Source organism: Sciurus carolinensis, chromosome 2 (assembly GCF_902686445.1).
Source record: "Sciurus carolinensis chromosome 2, mSciCar1.2, whole genome shotgun sequence".
Classification (NCBI taxonomy): Eukaryota; Metazoa; Chordata; class Mammalia; order Rodentia; family Sciuridae; genus Sciurus; species Sciurus carolinensis.
Genome location: NC_062214.1, coordinates 108359756 through 108381333, shown reverse-complemented (window position 1 = coordinate 108381333; position 21578 = coordinate 108359756). Strand labels below are relative to the sequence as shown.

General features: G+C 35.1%; 1 protein-coding gene and 1 non-coding gene across 2 annotated transcripts in view; one reads left to right on the top strand and one right to left on the bottom strand.

Moving 5' to 3' along the window:
- The window catches only part of Golm2 (golgi membrane protein 2), a 127788-nt gene that overhangs the window by 86801 nt on the left and 19409 nt on the right, over positions 1 to 21578 (top strand).
- Positions 7877 to 7950, bottom strand: Trnat-cgu (transfer RNA threonine (anticodon CGU)). Its single transcript has one exon. It is a non-coding gene; the product is annotated as a tRNA-Thr (tRNA).

The window sequence follows — 21578 nt, the reverse complement described above, 5'->3', positions numbered from 1 at the left end:
TTTAAAAAAAACAATCATTTACCTATTGAATGTTACCGGTTTATGAAGAGCTCTTTAGATGTAATAAAAGAAAAGCCTTCAGTTAAAAAAAGAGTAGCACTGCTATGAAGATACCCATACAAGTTTTTATTGATTCCTGTTTTTAATGCTTTTGGGTATATACCTAGATGTAGAATTACTGAGTCATATGGTAATTCTGAGTTTAGCTTTTTGAGGAATTGCCAAACTGTCTTCTATAATAACTGTACAATTTCACATTCCCACCAGCAATATACAAGAGTTAACAGTTTCTCCACCTCATCAACACTTAATATTTTCTTTTCCCTCTCCTTCCCTCTTTCCTTCTTCTCTCCCTGTTCCTGCTTTCCTCTTTCTGTTGCCATCCTAGTGGATGTGAAGTGGTTATTCATTTTTTTTTGTTTTTTGTTTTTGGTTTGTTTGCTTATTTTGTGGTGCTGGGGACTTAACCCAGGGCCTAGAGCATCCTAGGCAAGCTCATTGTGGCTTTGATTTACATAGCCATAATGACTAATGATGGTGAACATCTTTTCATGTACTTCTTGGCCATTTGTTTATCCTCTTTGGAGAAATGTCTGCTACCATTTACCCTTTTTTAAAATTGTATTGTTTAGCTGAGCATTATGGTATAGGCCTGTAATCCCAGTGGCTCAAGAGACTGTCTCAGAATAAAAAATAAAAAGGGTTAGGGAACGTGGCTTAGTGGTTAACTATCCTTGAGTTTAATCTCTGGTACCAAAAAAATAAAATAAAATGGATTGTTTGTCTTTGTTGTTGAGCTGTAAGAATTCTTTGTATACTGTGGATACTAAACCTTCATTATATACATGGTTCACAAATATATTTGTCTATTTTGTGAATCGTCTTTTCACTTTCTTGATAGTGGCCTTCGATGCACAAAAGTTTTTAATTTTGATGAAGTATCATTTAATTAATCTATTTTTTCTTTTGTTGCTCATGGCTAGGATATCATATTTAAGAGACTTATAACAAACTCACAGATATGAAGATCCCCTTTGTTTTCTTTGTTCTAAAAATTTTAGAGGTTTAGCTCTTTGGGGCTGGGGAGATAGCTCAGTCGGTAGAGTGCTTGCCTTGTAAGCACAAGACCCTGGGTTCGATCCCCAGCACCCAAAAAAAAAAAAAAAAAAAAAAAAAAGAGGTTTAGCTTTTTATAGTTAGATCATTGACCCATTTAAAATTAATTTTTGTATATGGTAGGAAAGAGTAACTTCATCATTTTATATGTGAATAGCCATTTTTTCTAGCACCATTTATTTAGAAGAGTCTTCTTTCCCCATTGCACAGTTTTTTAAAAAATTAATTGACCACAAGAGCCAGGTTGGTGCATGCTTGTAATACCAGCAACTTGGGAGGCTGAGGCAGGATTACAAGTTCAAAGCCAGCCACCACACCTGGCATATTTAGGCTATCTTTAATTTCTTTTTATTATTTTTTACAGGTTTGTTTCTTTTGGGTGGTACTGTGGAACCCATCCTTTTTAGTTTTTATTTTGAGACAGGATCTTGCCAAGTTGCTCAGAGTCTCATTAAGTTGCTGAAGCTGGCTTCAAACTTGTGATCTTCCTGCCTCAGGCTCCCTAGTCTCTGGTATTATAGTTGTTCACCATCCTACCTGGCTAGGTTATCTTTAATTTCTTTCAGCAATATTTTATAGTTTTCAGAGTACGATTCTTAGATTGACTTGATTAAATTTATTCCTAAACATATTATCCTTTTTAAAACTATATATATATATATTTTAGTTGTTGATGGACCTTTATTTTATTTATTTATTTATATGTGGTACTGAGGACCAAATCCAGAGCATCACACATACCAGGAAGTGCTTTACCACTGAGCCACAACCCGAGCCCCCATTTTATTCTTTTGATGTTATTATAAATCAAATTGTTTTTATAATTTCTTTTTATGTTATACATTATTTGCACACAAGAATTAGACTGATTTTTGTATATCTATCTTGTATGTTGATGCAAAAGCTTTATATTTGTTGGTAGTCAAACATATCACTCTTGGGTTGTGGTTGTAGCTCAGTGGCAGAGCATTCGCCTAGCATGTGTGAAATACTGGGTTTGATCCTCAGCACCACATAAAAATAAATAAAATAAAGGTATTAAAAATTATAAAAGAAAAATCATTGATTCATCTGATAGTATTTCTTTCACAGGCATAAATATCTTGTATAATTTTCTTTGATGGTTTTTTTCTAATTGATTATTTAACTTGCCATGAGTTTATACTGATCTAAATTAACTTCTTTCTATACTAATGCTGTTTTGTTTCAGGATTCTCATTAATTTGTTATTTTCCCTTTAGGGATATTACTTCTGGTTTATTTTACAAAAATTAAGTTATTTTATTGTAAGTTTTTAACCTACCTCCAGAGTATATATTTTTTGACAATTTTTGTTTTTATCATCAGCATGTGGGTTTTTTGTTTTTGTATCAGGGATTGAAACCAGGGGCATTCAACCACTGGGCCACATCCCTAGCCTGTTATTTATTTATTTTTTAATTTTGAGATAGGGTCTTGATAAATTGCTTAGGACCTCACTGAGTTGCTGAGCCTGATCCCTTTCCTCAACACCACTGGTCTCTCTTCTATTTTCACAAGACCCCCTGCTCCCCACTTTCTTTTCCTTTTTCCTCTGTAGTTTCCATATATGAGAGAAAACATATGATCCTTACCTTTCTGAGTTTGCCTTATTTCATTTAAAAGAATATTCTTTAGTTTCATACATTTTCCTGCAAATGACATAATTTCTTTCATTAAAGATGGACACCTAAGAGGCTGGGGAGATAGCTCAGTTGGTAGAGTGCTTGCCTTGCAAGCACAAGGCCCTGGGTTCAATCCCCAGCACTGCAAAAAAAAAAAAAAAAAAAAAGGACACCTAGGCTGGTTTGGCTATTGGGAATTGTGCTGTTATAATCATGGATATGCATATATCACTATAGTATGCTGAGTTTAATTCTGGAGAATAAATACCAAGGTGTGATGTAGCTGGGTCATATGGTGATTCCATTGGTAGTCTTTTGAGGAAACTCCATACTGATTTCCAGAGTGATTGTTCTAATTACAGTCACACTAACAGCGTAGAAATGTTCTTTTTTCCCCCCTACATTCTCCATTATTTATTATTATTTGTATTCTTGATGACTAGCATTCTTGCTGGAATAAGATGAAATCTCAGTGTAGTTTTGATTTGCATTTCCCTAATTGCTAAAGATGTTGAACATTTTTCATATATTTGTTGGCCATTTGTGTTTTTTCTTTTGAGAAGTTCTATTTAGGTCGTTTGTCCACTTATTAATTGGGTTGTTTGTCTTTTTGGTGATAATTTTTTTCAGTTTTTAAAAAATATTTTAGATATTAATCCTCTGTCAGAAGATTAGCTAGCAAAGATTTTCCTCCCATTGTGTAGATTCTTAATTGTTTCCTTTGTTGTGCAGAAGATTTTTAATTTGATACCATTCCATTTATTAATCTTTGGTATTTTTTTCCAAGCTTTAGGGGTCTTCTTGAGAAAGTGATTGTCTATGCCTGTGTGCTGCATTTTCTTCTAGTAGTTGTACAGTTTCTGTTCTGTTCCTAGGTTTTTGATCCATTTTGAAATGACTTTTATGAAGGGTGAGAGATAAGGATCTAATCTTATTCTTCTACATGTGGATAACTAGTTTTCCCAGCATTATTTATTCAAAAGGCTATCGTTTGTCTGACTTGTTTTTGACACCTTTGTCAAGGATCAGATGACTGTATCTGTGTAGGGTTATCTCTGTGTCTTCTATTTTGTTCCATTGGTCTATGTGTCTGTTTTTATGCTAGTGCCATGAAGTTTTTGTTCCTTTCTCTCTGTAGTATAATCTGAAGTCAGGTATTGTGATGCCTCCAGTATAGATTCTTTTGACTAAGAATTGCTTTTGCTATTATGGGTCTTTTGTTCTTCCATATAAATTTTAGGACAATTTTCTGGTTCTATGAAGCATGTTATTTGATGGGGGTTACATTGAATCTGTTTATTGCTTTTGGTAAGATGGCCATTTTAACAATATTTATTCTACCTTATCCATGAACATGGGAGGTCTTTCCATCTTATGTCTTCACTTTCTTTCTCAATGTTATATAGTTTTCATTGTAGAGGTCTTTCACCTCCTTGGTCAGATTTATTCCTAAGTTTTTGTTTTTGTGTTTGTTTTTGTTGAGGCTATTGTGAATGGGATTGGTTTCCTGATTTCTTTCTCAACAGATTCATTTTTGGTGTGTAGGAATGCTATTAATTTTGTGTGCTAATTTCATGTCTTGCTACTGTGCTGAATTTGTTAGTTCTAGCAGTCTTCTGGTGAAGCTTTTTGGGTCTTTTTATTATAGAATCATATCATCTGCAAACAGTGATAGTTTGACTTCTTTACTACTTTTATCCCTTTTATTTCCTTCTCTTGCCTAATTGCTCTGGCTGGAATTTCTAGTATTCTATTGAATAGGATTGGTGAGAGTGTACAACCTTGTCTTGTTCCAGATTTTAAAAGGATTGGCTTTTAAATCATTCATTATGATGTTGGTTTTGGGTTTGTGGTACACAGCCTTTATGATGTTGATGTGAGTTCCTTCTGTCCCTAGTTTCTTTAGTGTTTTTATAATGAATGGGTGCTGGATTTTTCAAAGACTTTCTCTGCATCTATTGAGATGACTGTGAGTTTTGTCCTTAATTCTTTTGATGTGGTGAATTACATTTATTGATTTGCCTATGTTAAACTGAATTTGATGTTATATTTTATTTATCTAGATTTTCTTCTCTTTTTTTTTTTTTTTTTGGGTGCTGGGGATTGAACCCAGGGCCTTGTGCTTACAAGGCAAGCACTCTACCGACTGAGCTATCTCCCCAGCCCCTCTTCTCTTTTTTAATATATATTTTTTAGTTGTAGATGGACACAATACCTTTGTTTTATTTATTTATTTTTATGTGGTGCTGAGGTTCGAACCCAGTGCCTCACATGTGCTAGGCAAGCACTTTACCACAGAGCTACAACTCCAGCCCTAGGTTTTTTTCTTTTTTTTCTTTTTCTTTTTTTTTTTTAGCTTTAAATGTGTGGTTTTTAAAAAAAAAATTTTAATTAAACTTTTTTATTTTTACAGATTACGTTTTGATTCATTGTACACAAATGGCGTACAACTTTTCATTTCTATGGTTGTACACAATGTAGAGTCACACCATTCATGTAATCATACATATACATAGGGTAATACTGTCTGTTTCATACTACTATCTTTCTGTCCCCCACCCCCTCCCACCCTATTTTCCTCTACACCATCCACAGTTCTTTCATTCTTCTCTTCCCCCTGCCACCCCCTCCCCCCTTTGGGATTTTTTTGATCTTTTCTTTTTTGGAACTGGGGATGGAACCCAGAGCTTCATGTATGCAAGGCAAGCACTTTGCCACTGAGCTACTTCCCAGCCCTTATTTATCTAGATTTTTATATTGGTACATAACAATTATGCAGAATAGTGGGTTTCATTGTGTCATATTTGCACATGTACTTAACATACTTTGATCAATTTCATTCCCCAGTGTCTCTCCTATTTTCTGCCCTCTGCCTGATTCCTTTACCCTGCTGGTCTCCCTTCTGTTGTCATGAGTCTTTCACCTTTTTTTTTTTTTTTTTTTTTTTCCTTTTCCTTTTTTTTTTCTTTCTAGCTTCCACATATGAGGGAAAACATTTAACCCTTAACTTTCTGAACCTGACTTATTTTGCTTAACATGATGTTCTTCAGTTCCATCCATTATCCTGCAAATGACAAAATTTTATTCTTCTTTATAGCTGAATCAAACTCCAATGTGTGTAGATATGCTATATTTTTCTTTAGCCACTCAACTGTTGACAGATACCTAGACTAGTTTCATAACTTGACTATTGTGAATTGCACTGCTGTTATCTTGAGTGGCATTTTTGGATCATATGGTAGTTCCATTCCTAGTCTTTTGAGGAACCTCCATTTTGATTTCCATAGTGGCTATAATAATTTACACTTTCTCCAACAGGGTATGATTCCTCTCCTTGCCACATGCTCACAACATTTATTATTCTTTGTATTCTTGATAATTGCCATATTAATTGGAATGAGATGAAATCTCAGTGTAGTTTTGATTTGCATTTCTCTGATGGCTAGAAATGTTGAACATTTTTTCATGTAATTTTTGGTCATTTGTACTGTGTGTTTGTTCATTAGACCACTTATTGAATGGGTTATTTGGGGTTTTGGTGGTAATTTTTTGAGTTCTTTATTCTAGATATTAATTCTTTATGGAAGCGATTAATTCTTATGGAAAAGATTTTCTCCCATTCTGTGAGATTTTCTCCCATTCTGTGTGTTCTCTCTTAATGCTATCGTTTCCTTTGCTGTACAGAAGCTTTTTAGTTTGATGTCTTCTCATTATTGATTCTTGGTATTGTTTCCTGAGCTAAAGGAATTCTGCTGAGAATATTGCCTACAACGATATGTTGGAGTTGTTGACTCTACATTGTCTTCTAGGAGTTGCATAGTTCCTGGTCTGATTCCAAGGCCTTTGATCCATTTTGAGTTGACTTTTGTGTAGGGCGAAAATAGGGATCTGTTTTTAATCTTTTAAGTATGGATGTCTCGTTTTCCCAGCACCATTTGTTAAAGAAGCTATCTTTTTCAACAAAAATTTTTGGCACCTTTGTTAATAATCAGATGACTATATGTATGTGGGTTTGCTCTATGTCTTCTGTTATATTAGTCTATTTGTCTATTTTTATGTCAAAACCAAGCTGTTTTGTTAATATGACTTTGTAGTATAATTTAAAGCTGGATATTGTTATACCTCCACTTTGCTCAGAATTGCTTTAGGTATTTGGTTCTTCCATTGAAATTTTAGGATTACTTTTTTTTTCCTTATTTTTTAAATTCTTTTTAGATACACATGACAGTCGAGTGTATTTTGACATCATACATACATGGAGTATAACTTTATTCTAATTCTAGTTCTGAGAAGAACATCATTGGTATTTTGATGGAATTACATTGAAGCTATAGATAACTTTTGATATTAATTCTGGGGGTGGTGGTGTGATTCAATAATAGAGTGTTCCTGGGTTCAATCCTCAGTACTGCAAAAAAAAAAAAAAAAAAAAAAAAAACGCTATTGATATGTGTATGTTGATTTTGTATCTTGCTACTTTGCTGAATTTATCAACTCTAAAAATCTTCTGGTGGAGATTTTAGGATCTGCTAAGTATGGGATCATATCATCTGCATACAGGGACAGTTGAGTATGATGTTGGCTATGGGTTTGTCATCTGTAGTTTTTATGATGTTAAAGTAAGTTCATACTATCCCTATTTTCTTCAGAGATTTTATCATGAATTATTGAATTTTGTTGAAGGCTTCTTTATTTATTGAGAAGATTATATGATTTTTGTCCTAGATTCTATTTAAGGTGGTATATTGCATTAATTGATCTGGATATGTAGAGCCATCCTTGCATCCCTGGAACAAAACCGAATTCATCATGATGTACAGTCTTCTTTTTTTGTACTGGGGATTGAACCCAGGGACACTTTACCACTGAACTACATCCTTAGCCACCACCTGCCTGTGTTGTTTTGTTTTGTTTTGTTTTGTTTTGAGACAGGTTCTAAGTTGCTTAGAGCCTTGCTAATTACTGAGGTTAGCGTCAAACTTGTGATCCTCCTGTTTCAGCTTCCCAGCATGCTGGGATTATAGGTATTATAGCCATTGCTCCTTGTGTACAGTGTTTTTAATGTGGTATTGCATACAATTTGGTAGTATCTTATTAAGCATTTTTTGTTTTTGTTTTTGTGGTGCTGGGGATTGAACCCAGGGTCTTGTGCTTACGAGGCAGGCACTCTACCAACTGAGCTACATCCCCAGCCCCAAGCATTTTTACATCTATGTTTATCAAGGATGTTGGCCTCTAGTTTCCTTTCCTTAAAGTGTTCTTTTCTGATTTTGTTATCAGGGTTATACTGACTTCATAGAATAAATTTGGAAGTGTTCCTCCATATTTCCTGAAATAATTTATGGAACATTGGTATAAGTGTTGTTGTTTTTGTTGTTGTTTTTAATTAGGGATTGAACCCAGAGCGTTCTATCCCTGAGTTACATCTCCAGCCCTTATTTTTTTACTTCGTAGTAATATCTTACTAAGTTGCTGAGGCTGTCCTTGAATTTGCAATTCTCCCGCCTCAACCTCCCAAGTCTCTGGGATTACAGGCACATGCCACTTTGCCAACAGCATTAGTTCTTTTTTAAAGGTCTGTTAGAATTCAGCTGTGAATCCGTCTGGTCCTGGTCTTTTCTTTTCTGGGTGGCTTTTTATTACTGCTTCAAATCTCATTGCTTGTATTGGTCTGTTTAGGTTTTTTATATCCTTCTTAGTTTAATCTTGGTAGGTCATATATGGCTTGAAATTGATCCATTTTTTTCTAGATTTTCCAATTTATTGGAATATTCGTTTTCGCAACATTCCCTAATGAAAGTGGACATGATGGCTCATGCTGGTAATCCCAGTAACTTGGGAGGCTGAAGCAGGAGAATTGCTCGAGCAATTTGGTGAGGTACCGTCTCAAAATAAAAAGTAAAGCTGTGCGCCACTGCCTGTAATCCCAGCAGCTTGGGAGGCTGAGGTAGGAGGATTGTGAATTCAAAGCCAGCCTCAGCAACTCAGCAAGACCCTGTCTCTAAATAAAATATAAAAAGTGGGTTGGGGAATGTGGCTCAAAGGTTAAGCACCTATAAAGAATAATAAAATTATGGCATTTGCAGGCAAATGGATGAAATTGGAGAATATCATGCTAAGTGAGATAAGCCGATCTCAAAAAAGAAAAGGACGAATGATCTCGATAAGCGGATGATGACACATAATGGGGGGTGGGAGGGGGGCAAGAATGGAGGAAGGAGAGACTGTATAGAGGGGAAAGGGGTGGGAGGGGTGGGGGAGAAGGAAAAAATAACAGAATGAATCAAACATCATTACCCTATGTAAATGTATGATTACGCAAATGGTGTACTGTTACTCCATATATAAACAGAAACAACATGTATCCCATTTGTTTACAATAAAAATAAATTAAAAAAAAAAGTTAAACATCTCTGGGTTTAGCCCCTGGTACCCAAAAATAAATAAATAGATAAATAGGGCTAGGGATGTAGCTCAGTGGTAAAGTGACCCTGGGTTCAACACCCAATACCAAAAAACAAAAACAAAAATAAAAACCAAAAAAACTCTTTCTTGATCCTTTCTGTTGTTCTCTTAGTATCTATTTTGTTAATTTCAGCCCTGATCTTTATTTTTTTCTTTCCTTTTGCTGGTTTTGAGAATGGTTTGTAATTATGTGCTTTTTTTTTTTTTAACAATTTTTTTAGATGTTGATAGACCTTTTAGTTTATTCATTTATTTATATGTGGTGCTGAGAATTGAACCCGGTGCCTCACACATGCCAGGCAAGCTTCACTGATCCACAACCCCAGCCCTTGTTTATGTTCTCGAGATGCATCATTAAGTTATTTATTTGGGCTCTTTCTGATTTGGGGAGGGGGGTTGGGTACGTGGACACTCACAGCTATAATCTTTCCTTCACTATGTCCCAGAGATTTTGGTATTTCTATTCTTGTTTGATTTTAAGAACCTTTTAAAATTTCTTATCTGATTTCTTTGATGACCTACTCATCATTCAAAAGTATATTGTTCAGTCTGCTTGTGTTTGTATAGTTTCTATAGTTTTATTTGTTGATTTATAATTCCATTCCATTATTATATGATAAAATGCAGGGAATTATTTCAACTTTTTTTATTTGCTAAGACTTGCTTTATGGTGTAAACTATGATCTATTTTGGAGAAAGTTCTATGAACAATTGAAAAGAAATTCTGTTCATCTGCCTTTGAATGAAATATTTTGTAGTGTAAGTCCATTTGTTTTATAGTCTGAATTAATTGTCGTATCTTTGATGGTTTTATTTGAATGACATATCTATTAGTGAGAGAGAGGTACTGAATTCACCTCATATTATTGTATTGGGGCCTATCTGACCCTTTATATTGAGGAGGGTTTTTTGTTGTTCTTGTTGTTTTGGGTGTTGCTTAATATAGTTAGGTACACCAACATTTGAGGCATCCCTTTTTTTTTTATTTTGACAAAGGTCTCATTAAGTTGCTGAGACTGGTCTCAAACTTATAGTCCTCTTGCCTTAGCCTCCTTAGTTCCTGGGATTACAGGTGTGCATCACTAGTCCTGGGTAACTTTTTGAATTCCTGTCTGGGATTTCATCCACTTCAGAAATCTGCAGATTCAGTTATTGTGAAAGTATAAACTTTTGGAGGTATCTGTTAACTTGTTTCTTCATGTTTTCAAAGGTTCTGTTTCCTGTATTGTCACAGATTCTTGTTTTTCTGTTGTGTGAGAATACTTTATTGAGTGCTTTTCTCTTTACAATCTACCCTGACCTGGGATATATCTTAACATCAAAACATCCAATCAGGGCTGGGGATATAGCTCATTTGGTAGAGTGTGTGCCTCACATGCACAAGGCCCTGGGTTCATTCCTCAGCACCACCAAAAAAAAAAAAAAAAAAAAAAGACCATCATTGTAATCAAGATTCAAAGTTTAACTACCAGTACTGCTTTGAGAGGAGAGTGTTTCACTGTTAGTAACAGTTATAACTTAATAGCAAAGCATATAACAACCTATATTTAAAAATTACTAATGATCTCTACAGTTCTATTAACCAATGAGAAAAGTAAGTGAGAAATAATATAGATGAGGCTCAAATGTTAAACATTAACAATAGTATACTTAATACCAAATTGTATTGAAAAAGGGTTAGGGAGAAAAGGAAGACAGAAGAGAAAATGAGGAGAGAAGGAAGGATGAAGGAGAATGGAAGGGCATAGAGATGAGAAAGAAGAAAATAGATTCAGAGGCAAAAATCCAAGTAATTGAAAAATACATAAAGTTAGAATCTCAATAAAACAAATAATGAAGAAAGACAGTATAAAACACTGTACACAAAACAGCTAATACAACAACAATCCTAGAATGATTTTATTTTCTCCTTGCCGAGATTTTAAAAATGAAGACAATTCCTCCCTGGGATTCCATTTTGGAGTCCCCCAGCTATGAGAATATTTGTGAGACATATTTATTTTACTATTTGTTGGTTCTGTCTCTGACCCCCAAACTGGCCAAACTTGTTAGGGAAGTCTGGATACACTCACTTCTTGCCTGCCATCGTGTATTGGGGTAGTTTATCCATTTCAAAGCAGAATTTTATGGTGTATCTAGGGATGGGAGTGCAACCCTAGCCAGCCCTCTCATCTGGAGAACCTATAGGTCAATCTAGATTATGCCTTAACCCTTGTTCAGAAAGCCTCACTCCAAATGCTGGGGGGAGGTATATGGGACATGCCCAAGTCAAGTCAGTAGCTCTTCCAGACACTTCTGAGTGTGGGCGATGTAGTGGAGTCCTTTGGGTAGTAGCTTTCTACCCAGTCCTGTTCTACCCAGTTCTGGTCTCTGTGGGCCTTGCTCCTTATCACATAGTTCAGACCACCAGTTTTAAATGAAAATGCCCTTCCCTCTTCTCCACTGTGCAGATCTAGACTGTTAGCCTTGATTCCATTTGCTACCTAGAGGTTTTCCTAAATCCGTGTTACACTCTTGCTCCTGAGCCCAGATTAACTCATGGCTTGGGTGCCCACTAGTCTGGTGAAAAGTAAAGCATAAATTGCTGTTGGGTCTGGGGTACACAAAAAAGAAGGTCAAATAAGAACAAGAGAAACAAAAATTTTTAAAATACAAAAAAAAGGGGGGGAGGCTGGGGATACAGCTCAGTTGGTAGAGTATGTGCCTCGTATGTACAAGGCCCTGGGGTTCACTCCCCAGCAACACACACACACACAAAGAAAAACTTCAAGGATTTCTAACTTCCTGCTTAGAAAGTCCAGTCTTTTAAGTTGGCTCTACTTTCCCACTTTCAATAAATTCCACTTTTACTAAATCCCACTTTCATTAAGTATCAGGACTTTCCTGTTCCAGCTTACTTCACAGAATCTGAGTATTTTTCCTACTCAGATTGTGAATTTTTTGGACAGTGGAGCCTGCTTTTCTTACTGAGAAACTTTCTTTCAGGTTGTTGGAGAGAAGCTTGGCCTCTCACAGTGAGTCACTACTTGCTTGGACTGCTACAATGTATTCCTTTTATTCTATTCTAACAACCAACATTTCTTGGACTGGGGTTGTAGCTCAGTGGTAAAATGCTTGCCTAGCATACATGAGGCACTGGGTTCAATTATCAGTACCACATACAAACAAATAAATAAAATAAAGATCCATTGACAACTAAAAAATAAATAAATAAATACATGCATACCAATATTTCTGGGTTTTACCTGGGTGCTAGCTCTGAGTTTCTTTCCCACAACTTTTCTCCCTTATCATGCTGCCACAGAACTGTAGTTTTGATTCAGTCATGGAGAATAGCTTCTATATAGTGGGTTCCTCTAGTCTGCCATTTTTCAGCTGTGACCTTTTTCATTTCATTTTCAAGATGTATATCATTATGATATAGATCATAATTCAATTTTTCTCATTTCTTACAACTTTGTACTACTTGTTCACATAGCCAGTACATCCTTTTCCCCAGGATTTGTCAAGGTATTCCATTTTGTCAATTGTAGAAGTGACTCCATAGAATTATTTTCATAATATTTAATTCAAATTACTCTCACCAGCATTTTTAGAAGTGTTTAAAATTTTATGTTCCAGTACTTTCCCATGAAGCATAAAATTGACTGCTGATATTAAATGTATATTCCTTTTCTTTAAAAGGTGTTTATGTAGGCTGAATATGGTGGTGCACACCTGTAATTCCAGCTACTTGGGAGACTGACACAGGAGGACCACAAGCTCAAGGCGAGCCTGGGCAACATAGGGAAAACCCTTTCTCAAAAAAAAAAAAAAAAAAAATTAAAAAAAATAAGGACTAGAGCATAGGGTCCTAGGTTCAATACCAGGACTGCCAAAAATAAAAATGAAGGATTCATGCCAAAGTATTCTAAGGTTTAAGTAGGAAAATATGTTCAATGTTGTTAAAGGCCCTTTAAGAAACTATGGATCCATAATTTTTACTGTCATTCCTATTAATATGCAAGAATACAAAAAATCTTCAATGTTCTGTGTTTATTCAGTCCTCCTTTCCAGAGGGTAAATATTATTTAGTTACAACTAAAATTTATTTTTAAAAAGTTTTGCCTCATAATTTTTACCCTTTTGCCTTATAATTTTCTTTTTTTTGGTTTTATCATTGTTAACTTTTTCTATCAAAATTATTTGCCTCAAAAAATTCAATATAACAGAATTATTTGAAATGAACTTTTGATATAAAAAGAACCCTAAGGGATATGTAATTCCCTGTTACTACTGAGAGAATAAGTTAGTGGACCAGTAGCATCTCTATCTTCTGTAATGAGATTTCAGGCCCTGGGGGCTGGAGTTGTGGCTCAGTGGTATAGGATTTTCCTGGCACATGTGAGACACTGGGTTCAATTCGCAGTACCACATAAAAAAATAAATACAGGCATTATATCCATCTCCAACTAAAAATATTAAAAAACAAGACAAAACGATTTCAGGCCCTGCCTTGACTTTATTTACATGTACATTGAAATTTGAGACTGTAATAGGGACCTCTCATTTTACAGTCAAGGGAATGAGATCCACAGAGATTAATTAGCTTGAAGTAAATCATAGAACAATGTTGTCTGGGTCCCTGTTTTCTAAATCAGTTTTTGTTAATTGTCACACTACCTCCTCAATTCTTGAAAGTTTTAGGGGAAATTCTTTAATATTACCTTGTTCCATTTCTAGCAGACTCCTAATTATATTTTCAAAAAAAATTTTTTTAGTTGTAGATGGTCATTTATTTATATGTGGTGCTAAGGATTGAACCCAGTGCCTCACACACGCCAGGCAAGTGCTCTACTGCTGAGTCACAACTGCAGCCCCTCCTAATTATATTTTAAAACACTGCTCTGCTATTATTTATTTGATAAAGCTCTTCCTCTTATCCATACTATCCCTCTTATGCTACTTCAGTCCATACGACTGGCTTTCATTAGAGTATACAGTATTCACATTGTTCTGTAATTAGCTGTTATGTATCTGTCTTGTCCGTTAAAGTAGTAACTTCAGGAGGGTGGGAATGATGTCTTACTCTTTTTCCCCCCAGCCTCGTATGTACATGGTAAGCAGTTGTTTAATATTAAACTTATTCCATCAGTTTAGAAATTTTGAATTTCTTTTGTTAGTCTAGTAATCAAATTGTTTAATTGGTCACTAATTATTACTAACATAATTATTATGAGACTTTTTCAATTTTAGATTTCTTCATTTTAAAATTGTTAGTACTGAAACTTTTATAATCTTTTTTGAAATTATAGTTTATCAGTTTGAAGTTTGTACTTTCCAAAAACCCAGTTTTACTAATTTTGCTACTTTTTAAATTCCAATGTGTCTTATCCTTTTAAAATTTTTTTCTATTTGTGAATTGTTACTTTATTCCCTTTTTAAGTTTTTAGGTAGATCCTTAATTCATGACATTTTTCTTTTTTACTAACATATTCACGTAAAAGAACTTTTTTTTTCCTAGGCAAGACATTGTGCATTTATAAACAACAATTTTCCCTTTGTCATTTGTTAGTATGCCTAATTTGTGTGTGTGTGTGTGTGTTCCTGGGGATTGAAACCAGGACCTTGTGTATGTGAGGCAAGCACCCTACCAACTGAGTTATATCCCCAGCCCTGCCTTATGTTTTTATATATGTCTTTTTTTTTTTTTTTTTATTGTAAACAAATGGGATACATGTCGTTTTTGTTTTTTTGTTTTTAACCAGGAATTGAACCCAGGGTGCTTAACCACTTAGCCATATCCTCAGCACCCCGCCCCCACCTTTTAAAAATTTTTTTTATTTTGAGACAGGGTCTCGCTGTGTTGCTTAGAGCCTTGTTAAGTTGCTGAAGCTGATCTGAATTTGCAATCTTCTTGCCTCGGCCTCCGGAGTTGATGGGATTAGAGGCATATGCCACCATGCATGGCTATGTATGTCTTTTAAAAATATCTTGGGACTGTGATATAGCTCAGTGATACAGGGCTTACCGAGAATGTGCAAGGCCCTAGGGTTTGATCAAAAAAAATATTTGGCCATTTTGTTCTTCATTGGAAGCATTAATGACATTTTTTCTCTATGATTTTAATTTTTAATTTTATTTCTGTATAATCAAAATAGGTAATAAAAGAAAATATCTGGAATAGAAGGTAAAGGATAAGTCTCCATCACTAGGGAGATTAAGATTTATAGGAATGGTCAGTCTTTTGTTGAATTTGAAAATGTGTACTTTTGTTAAGCTAGAATTGTATATTTCTAAAACTTTGTTAAATAACACAAATAATATTTTAAAGAGGTAGAAAACTGATGATCCATGGCCATATTCATCTAGCATGAATTTTGGGGGTCTACACAGTGATTTTTTTTAAAAAAGTAAAATAACTTTTAGTATTTAAAAATCAAGAGATTTGGGCTGGGGAGATAACTCGGTAGAGTGCTTGCCTTGCAAGCACAGGCCCTGGGTTCGATCCCCAGTACTGCAAAAAAACAAATCAAGAGATTTCACATAAACTTCTTAATATCTGAATTCTGTTAAACCAGAATATTTGACACAATCCACTGAAACTTTTAGAATGAGACATGGTTCCTTGTCTAGTTTCTTATAAACTTATTCTGTAGCACATCCATGTATTTGTCTGATTCCTGTAAACATTAGAGTTTGTGATCCCTTTCTACACCATGAGAATATTAAAAGAAGAATATTGGGCTGGAGTTGTAGCTCAGTGGCAAAGCTCTTGCCTAGCACATGTGAGGCACTGGGTTTGATCCTCAGCACCATATAAAAATAAAATAATAAAGGTATTGTGTCCATTTACAACTAAAAATAAAAAGAAAGAAGAAGAAGAAATCTTAAGAGTTGATCAAGGCAGGGACTTAGTTCTTTGGAACCCATAGCAGTATAGAAAGGTACGAGATTAGACCAAACTTGAGAGGCAAGTATCAACTGAAATTTATCATAATAAGAAATGATACTGAGAAATGGTAAATGAAGAGACTGTGATCTTGAGAGAAGATACTACATTGAAAATGTCAAAAACAGAACAGTGTTGTCATAATGATACCTTGTTGAAAAATATGAAGTGGGAATGGGAAGAAAGAGTCTGATTGTGTAAAGAACTCTCTTGTCCTATCCTCTTTGACTGTTTTTATATCATGGGGAACAGGATATATATATAATCTCAGTTTATACCTTTATCTGACTACTTCTAGATTCTAAAGGTAATATGGCAAGAGATCAACAAATGCAAATGTTAGAAGTTTAAAGTTTATAACTTATAAAAGCACTTAAATCTAAGTACAAAGTGACATGCAATTAGAACCAGTTGAATATTTTATTGAAAACACACCATTAGACAGGGGTGTGGCTTAGTTATGTAATGATAACCACAATATTTTTGGCAATTTTAAATTTAGTGTTTTGTTTTATAGTCTAATATGTCATATTTACATTGATATATTTATAAAGGTGTGCATATATTTATAAATTTAATTTGTATAACCACATCATGCAAAATGACTGGAATGTTTTTGGTGTGTTTTACCATATTGGGAAGATATAGTTGGATTGGTTTAATTTAAAATGAAGAGGGCTAGGGATATAGCTAAGTGATATAATGCCTGCCTAGTGTGCTTAAGGCCCTGGGTTCAATCCCCAATACTACAAAAATACAAAAATAAATAAATAAATAAAATGGGAAATGTAGTCTGTATAGCAACACAAAATACTGTTTTGGGAATACTTCAAATACATAGTCAGACATTCTCCAAAACAACTGAAACTCCAATGGGAGGCCACATATTTGCCAGTTAGGAGGAATATACCATATGTATTTAGATGTTCAGAACTGAGAAAACAGTGTGCTTCAGATATCAGTCCCATACTGAAAGTCACAAGGGTAGTTACTCCAAACAATAGGTAATGAGTTTTGGTTAATTAAGCCACATCTCATTGGGGTTTTTCTGTAGAGCAGCCAGGATTCACTTAATTGGTAATGGCTAATAATTTTTTTAAAGCATTTTTCATCCTGTGGTCCAGGCTTAATGAGTTTGACATATCCACTGTGCTCATACAGGTAACACTAGACAATATATATAGGTTGAGGCTATATCTCAGTGGTAGAGAGCCCTTGCCTAGCATGTATAAGACTCAACACTGCAAAATAGAAAACTAAAAATATTGATAGGCTTTAAAACATTGTTAACATTTCTGTAGAAGAGAGACCAGGTATATAGCTCAGTGGAAGACCACTTGGCCTAGAATGGACAAGGCACTGGGGCATGCCAATAATTCCATCTACTCGGGAGGCCAAGGCAGGAGGATTACAAGTTTCAGGCCAGCCTCGCAACTTAGCAAGACCCTGTCTCAAAATAAAATAAAAAGGGCTAGGGATGGATCTCAGTGGCAAGAGCACCCCTGAGTTCAATTGTCAGTATCCTCCCCTCAACAAAAAAGAAGAAAGAAAACAAAAATACCAAATGAGCAAAGGGACTAAACAATTGTTGATGTGTTGGATTCCAGATCTGAAAATGCAGGTTTCTAGGAATTTGACTCTTAAAAACAAAAATAAAATGTTACCACTTAAAATGAGAGCCCAAACTGGGAGCTGTGGTATACAACTGTAATCCCATTGACTCAGGAGGTTGAGACAGGAGGATCACAAGTTCCGTGGCAATTTAGTGAGACCCTGCCTCAAAATAAAAAGGACTGGGGATGTGACTCAGTGGAAAAGAAACTCTGGTTTCAATCGCCAGTACTGCAAAATAATTAAAAAAAAATAAAATGAGAATCAGGCTTATTGGTCACAGCTGAAATCTAATTATTGTCTCATCTTTCTTGACAAAGGAAGCAGAAAATAAAATTGTTGATGACTACCATCAAAGACTATATAGCCTTTAGCAACCTGAAGCCTATGGAAATAGAAAGTTGTAGACACAGCCTTGTGACCATTAATTAAAAAATATCATCATTGGTTCTGTACCCCATCTTTGCTGTCCTTAGTAGCACCATAGAATGGAAGCTCTAAAATGCAATTATAAAATTTAATACTAGACTGAGGAACTGGAGAAAGCAACTTGAAAAATTATTAGGTGATACAAGCAATCAAAAAGGGTAAAAAGAGGAAAAACCCATGAAAAGCCCCCACACACCCCACAATGAGAATTAGTAAATTATGCTGGACTTGGTAGTATGCACCTGTAGTCCTATAGTTCCAACTACTCAGGAGGCTGAGGTGAGAGGATTGCTTGAGCCCATGAGTTTGAGACCATTCTGGGCAAAATAGCAAGACCCCAGCTCAAAACAATAACAAAAAAAGCAGGGGGAGTGGAGAAGAAGAAAATTTGTAAAGCAAAATTCTAAAAACATGAAAAAGTTAATAAGAGAGGCACTTTAGTAATTGGAATATAAAAATGATTTTATGTAACAGTCAGCTAAAGACTTAGAGTTTTGGGGTTTTTTTGTTTGTTTTTTTGTTTGTTTTGTTTTGTTTTGGATTTTGGGGAGGGGGGGTTGGTACTGGGGATTGAACCTGGGGACACTTAACTACTGAACCATATCCCCAGCCAGTTCAAAGGCTGGCTTTGAACTTGTGATCCTCCTACCTCAGCTTTTGGAGCCACTGGAATTACAGGTGTGTGCCATCACACCCAGCCAAGACATAAAGCATTTTTAAGGGTACTCAAATAGATAAATGAGGGAATAACTTAGAAATTAAGAAACAGGCAGAAATCAAAATAGATGTATATGTAACATGATTATTTAGAAAATAATCATTGAACTAAAAACTCAATGTATGAGAAAGTAGATCATAGAAATAGTTGACCAAAAGAAATTATTCTGAAGTTTGTACCAAGATATTCACCAAGAATGTAGCAGAGAGTGGCAAAGAGATAGTTAGACATTATAAATACAAATATTTTATATGTCATGTATATGACAGAAACATTAAAGAGAGACAAATTATGTACAATAGAAGTTTTGAGAGGAGAATGGAAGAAAAGGCAGGTAATTTGTACTTGAAAGCAACTTGGGAGACTGAAACAGGAGGATCACAAGTTCCAGGCCAGACTCAGCAACTTAGCAAGACAGTGTCTCAAAATAAAAATAAAATAAAATAAAAAGGACTGGAAATATAACTCAGTGTTATAACACCACTGGTTTCAGTCCCTAGTACAAAAGCAAACAACATTAAATACATACATACATACCAAAAAATCTAGGGGCCTGGAGAAAAAAAAATGCAGCCATCTATGATTTATAACTAGATGTCAAATACACACACATAAAATGTGAACATAAAAGGACTATAAAAGATAATCCTTCTGAGCCTGGTGGCCTGTAATCCCAGCTCCTCAGGAAACTCAGGCAGGATTGCAAATTCAAATCCAGCATTGACAATTTATAAGACCTTGTCTTAAAACAAAAAATAAGAAGGACTAGGGAGGATGTGGTAACAGAAAAACAATCCTGGGTTCAGTCTCTAGTACACACACACACACACACACACACACACACACAAAGATATTCCTAACTTCTTGGTATACACTCAAGAATCAAAAGCAGGGACTTGACCTGATATTTGTACATCTATGTTCATAGCAACAAAAGTTGCAATACCCCAAAAGTAGAAGCAACCTAAATGCTGATTGATAAATGGATAAACAAAATATGGTGTATACCTTCAGCCTTAAAAGGGAAGAAAATTCTGACAAATGCCACAATGTTGATGAACCTTGAAGATATTCTGCTAAGTGTGAATGACAAGTCTGTATGATTCCACTTATATAAAGTACCTATAGTAGTCAAATTCATAGAAACAGTTGAATGGTGGTTGCCAGGATCCAAGATGGAGAGAGGAACTTACTGCCTAATGGATACAGAGTTCCAATTTTGAAAGTTAAATTTTGTCTGGACATGGACAGTAGTGATGGTTACACAATGATGTGAATGTCTTTAATGCCACTGAACTATGTACTTTAAAATGGTTGAGATCGTTGGGCACAGTGGTACACTCATAATCCCAGTGACTCTGGAGCTAGAGACAGGAGGATTGTGGTTTGAGGCCAGCCTGGGAAATTCAGTGAGACTTCAAGATTAAAAAAAAAGATTGGGAATATAGCTTGTAATAGAGTACCTCTAGGTTCAATCCCCAGTGTCAGGTCTAGGGGATTTTTGGGGTGAAAATTAAGAGAAAATTCTGTGTAATGTACATTTTACCATAAATTAAAAGAAAAATATTCCTTTGTAGAAACTAAAAGAGGGCTGGGGAGATAGCTCAGCTGGTAGAGTTCTTGCCTTGCAAGCACAAAGCCCTGAGTTCGATCCCCAATACCTAAAAAAACAAAACAAAAAAAAAGAGACAGAAACTAAAAGAAAGGTGATGTACACTATTAAAAATGACAAATTAGGAATCGATATTATAGTATTGAAAAGCTATTTTTAGAAACTAAAAAAAAAAAGCAATTCTAAATGACCTATGTGGGTCTTTATGATGGCCTTTTCACATTTTACAGAACCAAAAATTCTGTAAGTACTATACATATCAAAAAATGAGGTATTTGTATTTATGGTGTCAAAATATTAATGTGCCATGGAGCTGGAGAATATCATGCTAAGCGAAATAAGCTAATCCAAAGAACCAAAGGCCGAATGTTTTCTCTGATATGTGGATGCTGATTCACAATTTGTGGGGGAAGGGCTAGGGAAGAATAGAGGTACTTTGGATTAGACAGAGGGAAGTGAAGGGAGAGGATAGGGCATGGGGGTAGGAGGGATAGCAGAATTAATTGGACATTATTATACTATGTGCATAAATGATTATATGTTGGATGTAACTATGTATATCATGTACAGCCAGAAGAATGAGTAGTTATACTCCATATAAGTATAATGTGTCAAAATGCATTCTACTGTCATATATAACTAATTATAACAAATTAAAAAAAATTTTTAAAAAGTATTAAGGTGCCAGGCATGGTGCCACACACCTATAATCCCAGCAGCTGGGGAGACTGAGGCAGGAGAATTGAGAGTTCAAAGCCAGTCTAAGCAACTTAGCGAGATCTTGTCTTTAAATAAAAAAGGGCTGTGGATGTGGTAAAGTGCCCCTGGGTTCAATCCCTGGTACAAAAAAAAAAAAAAAAAATTAAGGAAAAACTGTAAAAAATTGAATTCAATTACCTGTAGTAGTACTAATAGTAGTGGTAGTAGTTGTACTACTAAAGATGATGCTAATAATAGCTAAAATGGAGTTACTATGTGCCATTGCTATTTGAAAGCATTTTGTGCATATAAACTGGTAACAAAACCATGTTTAGATACTATCTTTATTTCTGT